The sequence below is a fragment of the Pinus tabuliformis genome, chromosome 8, assembly GCF_031772625.1.
Source record: "Pinus tabuliformis cultivar Carrire ecotype Pingquan chromosome 8, CPIR1, whole genome shotgun sequence".
Classification (NCBI taxonomy): domain Eukaryota; kingdom Viridiplantae; phylum Streptophyta; class Pinopsida; order Pinales; family Pinaceae; genus Pinus; species Pinus tabuliformis.
In genome coordinates this window covers 1,678,867,547-1,678,873,799 of record NC_142294.1, presented here as the reverse complement: position 1 = coordinate 1,678,873,799, position 6,253 = coordinate 1,678,867,547, and positions in this window count along the sequence as shown.

The following is a 6,253-nucleotide window of genomic DNA, read 5'->3' as shown; positions in this document are numbered from 1 at the left end:
TTTGCTGGACAATGCTTCCACTTTGGACCTAGTTGTTTCTCATCTTCATCATCATACTTAAAGACCAATTGAAACTAAGTAGAATCTCAATTTCTCCCTCGGTACAACTTTTGTTAACATATTTGTAGGATTCTGCTAGTGTGTATCTTTTCCGTATTCAACTGTTCATCTTCCAACACTCACTGTATGGAATGGTACTTGAGTTGTATATGTTTAGTCTTCGAATGGAATATTGAGTTCTTTGCGATATGAATGGCACTCTGGTTGTCACTATATAACCTGCCCATCTCTTACTTCTTACCCAATTCATCTATAAACCTTTGCAACCAAATCATTTCTTTACTAGCCTCTGTAGCAGCAACATACTCCAATTTCATCATTGAAAGTGAAACAACACTTTACGTTTTTGAGACCCAACTGATATTGTTCCCACCTACAATAAACACATACCATGTGGTGCTCCTTCTCTTATCTCTATCACCTACCATATTTGCATCAATACATCCCTGTGGAGAAATGTTCGAACCACCAAAGCATAATGCTTGATTTGTGGTACCTCTCAAATACATAAGAATCCACTTCACTTCCATCCAATGTTTTTTTCCTAGATTGTTCATGTGCCTACTTACAAATCCCACTGCATGTGCAATATCAGGCCTTGTATAGACCATTGCATACATTAAGCTTCCAACTATTGATGCATACGGAAATTCAAAAATATAATCCTTCTCTTCCTGAGTCTTGGGACACATATCCTTACTTAGTTTGAAATGGCTAAGCCAAAAGTGTACTAATTGGTTTTGCATTCTTCATATTAAATATTTCCAACACCTTTTGTATGTACTCACTCTAAGACAATGTTAATTTGCAATTTTTCTTGTCTCTGGTTATTCTCATACCAAGGATTTGTTTTGCAGTACACAAATCCTTCATTACAAATGAATTTTCCAATTTCCTGCATGTTAAACCTTGTAACAAGCATTTCATCTACACACAATAACAATATAATATAGCTGTTATCATTTTTACTTTTGAGATAAACACAATGATCATAGTGACATCTAGTATAACCTTGTTCAAACATAAACCTGTCAAAGTTTAGATACCACTACCTTGTATCCTGTTTTAATCCATACAAGTTATTCTTCAACCTACACACTAATTTCTCCTTCCCTTTGACATCATACCCTTCTGGCTACTGCATATAGATCTCTTCCTCCAAAGCCCCATCCAAAAAATTTGTCTTTACATATATCTACTCAAGATGTGAATCTTACATTGATACCAGACTTAAAATAGTTCTAATTGAAGTCATTTTAACAACAGGAGAAAATATTTCATCAAAGTATATACCTTTTGTCTATGCAAACCCCTTCACCACAAGTTTAGCTTTATACCTTTTTCTACCTCCATCTTCTTCCTTCAACCTGTAAACCCATTTATTTTGCAATATTGTTTTACGTGGAGGTAGCCTAACTAAGTCCCAAGTTTGGTTATGTACCAAGGAGTCCATCTCTGCTTTCATGGCTAGCTCCCACTTCTTCCTGGTTTCTACCTACATTGCCTCCTCATAACATTCTGGTTCACCAAAATCAGTCAACAATACATAATATAATGAATAAGAGTATTGCTCAGGGGGTCTACTTATCCTTGCAGATCTTCTCACACTACTTCCAGTTGTTTGAGGTAGTTGTTGTTGTTGTGGTTGTTGATCATTATGATTTTCAGACACCTTTACTTTTTCTATGATCTTGTCAAGCACTGTGTATTCTTTGTTTTCTATTTCATGTTTCTTTTCCTACATTTGATCCTTATACAAGACCCTTTTATTGAATATGACATCTCTAATCCTAATTATTTTGTGATTTTCATAATCATATAAACAATAACCAAAATCATTAACACCATATCCAATAAAGGTACATTTCTTTGATTTGGCCTCAAGCTTTGTTCTATTCTCTTTATTAATGTGGAGAAAGGATTCACAACTGAAAGTATTTAAAAATAAGTAGTTTACCTTTTCACTTGTTTATACCTCCTATGGAGTACCATCATCCAAGGATCTTGAAGGCCCTTTGTTTATTAGATAAACAATAGTATCTATGGCACCTGTCCAAAATTGTAAAGGAAACCCTACATGCAATCTCATGCACCTTGCACACTCCATGATTGTCCTATTCATCCTTTCTGACACACCATTTTCCTGTGGTGTTCCTGGAACTTTCTTCTCTTTGGGAATTCCATGCTCTAAAAGTACTTATCAAACACTTTGTTGCAATATTGTCCTTGATTTTTTGATTTTAGACACTTCAACTTCTTTTCTATCTCATTCTCAACTAAGGCTTTCCATTTCTTGAAAGTATCAAATAAAGAGATATTTTGAATACAATAAATCTAGGTCTGTTTAGTTGCATCATCAATAAAAGTAACATAATAACGAGAGCTGCCGAGAGATGATACTTGAGCAGGTCCCCATACATTTTTATGTGTATTTCTCAACTTTGAGAAATCCGACTCTTTTTTGTTTTCCATAAACACAATTCTCACATAAATCTAAATCAACATGCTTCAAACGTGGCAACAAATTTCTTGAGTGAATAATTTGCATCCCCTTCTCACTCATGTGCCAAAGCCTATGATGCCACAATGTTGTATCCGCTCTTGTGAAGGTTAAAGAATTAACATAATTAGAAATTCCATTGCATAAATACAGTGTACCAACCTTTTTTCCTTTTACTATTACGAGGGCTCCTTTAGTGACCTTCTAGGATTTATCTGTAAAAATAGTTACAAAAACTTCACCTCCCAACTGCCTTGTTGAAATTAGTTTTCTCTTCAGATCTGGAACATGCATTACCTCCTTCAAAAGCCATTGGTTTCCATTCTATCTTTTGTGAAAACTTTACTCGTTCCAATGATTTGGTAGGGTTTATCATCACCCAAACGAACTTGTCCAAAATATCCCTGAAAATAATCATGAAAAAGTTTCCTATCAGGTGTGGCATGGAATGAGGCCCCTGAATCTACCAACCTGACGTCAATAATATTTTCTAATGAAAGAATAAAATCATCTTGCAACACTTCACTTGTCACATTCGCTTTATGATTGTTTCCTTCTTGTGCATCTCCTTCTTTTCCCTTCTGAAACTTAGAGTATTTCTTCAGGTGCCCTTTCTTCCCTCATTTCCATCACACTATCCCTAATCTGGACTTGGATTTTCCTTTCTTTGACTTACTGTGATATCTTGGGCTCTTTCCTCTTTCCATTTTTCTTCCCCTAGTCTCTGTAGTCAAAGCATTACCTAATGTCTCACTAGAGCTTTTTGTCACATTTACTCACTAAATATGGCACCAACAACATCATCAAACTTTAAAGTACTAGATCTAGAGATAGAGTTACTAATAGCCATATCTTAACCATTTCAACTTTCTAGCAATGAGCACATAATTAATAGAGACCTAGTTTCATCATAAAAATTTACCCCTACATAAATTAATTGACTGGTAATCGTATTAAATTCATTTAAATGATCAGGAATAGATCCACCTTCTAACATATTCATATTAAACAAACACTTCATAAGAAATACCTTATTTGAGGCCGAGGGTTTTTCATATAGTTTGGCCAATCTCGTCATTAAGCCCTATTTTTTCATTTCCTTTGAAATATTAAAGGTGACCGAAGCTGCCAGGTACAACCGTATTGTTCCAAGTGATTTTCTGTCGCGAATCTCCCTTTCCGCATCTGTCATGCTCATCGAATTCTTTATTTTTCCACTCAATGGTAGGTACATATATTTCTCATAGATATAATCTTCCATCTTCATTTTCCCCAACTAATAGTTTTGGCCATTAAATTTCTCAACATCAACCTACCATCTTCCACCATTGCTCCTGCTCGAACCAGGAACCCTTATTTCTTGTGAGTTTCTCAGCCAAATAGACCTTTGACTCATATACCAATTGTTAGAAAATGATATATTATAGAGCAATGGAACACATAAAATATTGTGAAAACACAAACTCAGAAAATGCATAAAACAAGATTGACATAGATATATGTGGTCCACCTAATTTGAGCTATGTCCACAGAGAAATAGCTAGTCCTTCCTTTATATTATCCAACAAAATGAAGAGATACAACTTACAATAGTTCAATTGTAATTTCCTCTTCACTTTCACACAGTCTCCTCTCTCTTTATTGCTAAAAATAATAATACACAATCACAGTAAAATTCCCTCATATAAACCTAGGGTTTCCTTCTAGGGAAAAAAAACCCTAAATTAAACATAACTTCTACTGTCATATCATCCGCCTAATGAACAGCCTAGATTGACTTCGAAATTACAATAGTTTACAAAGAAATTATACATCTATTTTTAGCTTTGAATGGTGATTAAACGGGTGACATTTCTACCTCGCTAGGAACTGGGGTCCAACGCGACGATACCTTTGAATAGATAAGATAATCAGGCTCCACATCCAATTAAAATAATAAATTTCAATCTACAATGTTATAATATACAAAAATTGCAAAAAACATCAACCAAACCCAAATTAATATGGGCTTTACCAAAAAATCAAATGTGTTTTCTACCTCCTGCAGCATATCAAATAAATTTCCACTACTTAGAATATCAAATAATAGTTGATTTCCTAACATCATAATATCAAAAAAATAAAAAAGTGCCTCCCTCTATAGAAACTTTGCCTTTTGGTGATGTTTTCAATTTTTCATACAATTAGATAAAAGAAACTGAGAAAAAAAAACCTATGTAGAATATCAAATAAAGGTTTGTTTGCTAGCATCATAATATCAAACAAATCAAAAGTGCCTCCCTCTATAGAAACGTTTTCGTTTGGTGACGTTTTCAATTTTCATAGGAAAATAAAAAATATAGGTAAGGAAGAAAAAAAAATATTGATATATTAAACTTCGAATTTATTTCAGTTATATATTTAGACTGTCAGTAATTTTTTGTTAGTTGTAGATATAAATATTCAAATGCCATAGATATAAATTGTATGAGAGCTAAGAATTAGATGAGAGTTCCTAGATTAAATCATGGAGAAGTTGAATCCTTGTATTTCTTTTTAATCTTCACCATCCGACTTTAAGTTCACACAGTAATAAAAATTATGATTTAGAAAAATAAAAATTGTATCCTATTTTATATATTTATAATCACATAAGAAAAATAAGTAATGTAAAAGAATAAAATAATAGTTTTCTTATATAGTAATTGGATGAGAGGTTCTAGATTGAACAATGGAGATATGCTCAATCCTTGTCCTCCTTTTTAATATTCACCATTCAACCTTAAACTCTCATTATCCATCCAACAACAAGCATGGTGGTTTAGGCTAACGACCCACTTTTTGGGGTATTGTCTTGTTCATCATTATAGTGGTTAAGTTCGTAATGTTTATTTTCTCCCCTTTATGACAATGCCTCCATGACAAAGAATGGAAAGTCGATGAGGAGGGGCAAGTGGTTCAGTTTCTCATCATCAACGATTATTTGAATGAAATTCAGTAGCATCTTATTTTGACTCAGTCCCTTTAGTGGCATGAAAGGAAATTCAACATCTTGAGTCAAGATATTTTGGTGATAAGCTTCACTTCTCTAATTTCGAAGTGGGGATCATATATCTCAAATGGATTCCTGATCCAGGGAAATTTAGGAAGAAGATATTGCATTTCTTACACTCACTTGCAGTCCGCCAACAATTGGATACACTCTTTCGCTTGATCTTGCGAGATAAGAAGGTGGATAACTACAAAAAAATTGCAAGTCAAGAAGATATGAAGAGAATGCTCAAGAATGTTCATTTTTTCCTTGATGATATAGTTTCATGTATGCACAAAGTGGAGGAATATGCCATTTCATAATCGGAATCTGAGGAACTCGCAGGGCCTCTTGCTTTCATCAATACACAACAGACTACTACTTCTCCTCCATCTACTACATCTCCTCCTTCACAAGTGATCATATCATATTGAATTGGATTTCTAGTGCCTATTTTTGTCCTTTTAATTAAGCCTTGTCTTTCTAGAAAATTTTGTTACAATTTTATTGAAGGTCTATATGGTATATCTCTCGTCTTACTAAATGTTGTAGATGGAGGCAATATGGTTGATATGGTATGTGTTGTGCTTTATTCTATCACAAATAGTGTATAGTCCAACTTTTGAGATTTCTAATGGCATCTATAAATAGCTTTGTTTGTAGGGAATTTCTCTTCTACTAGA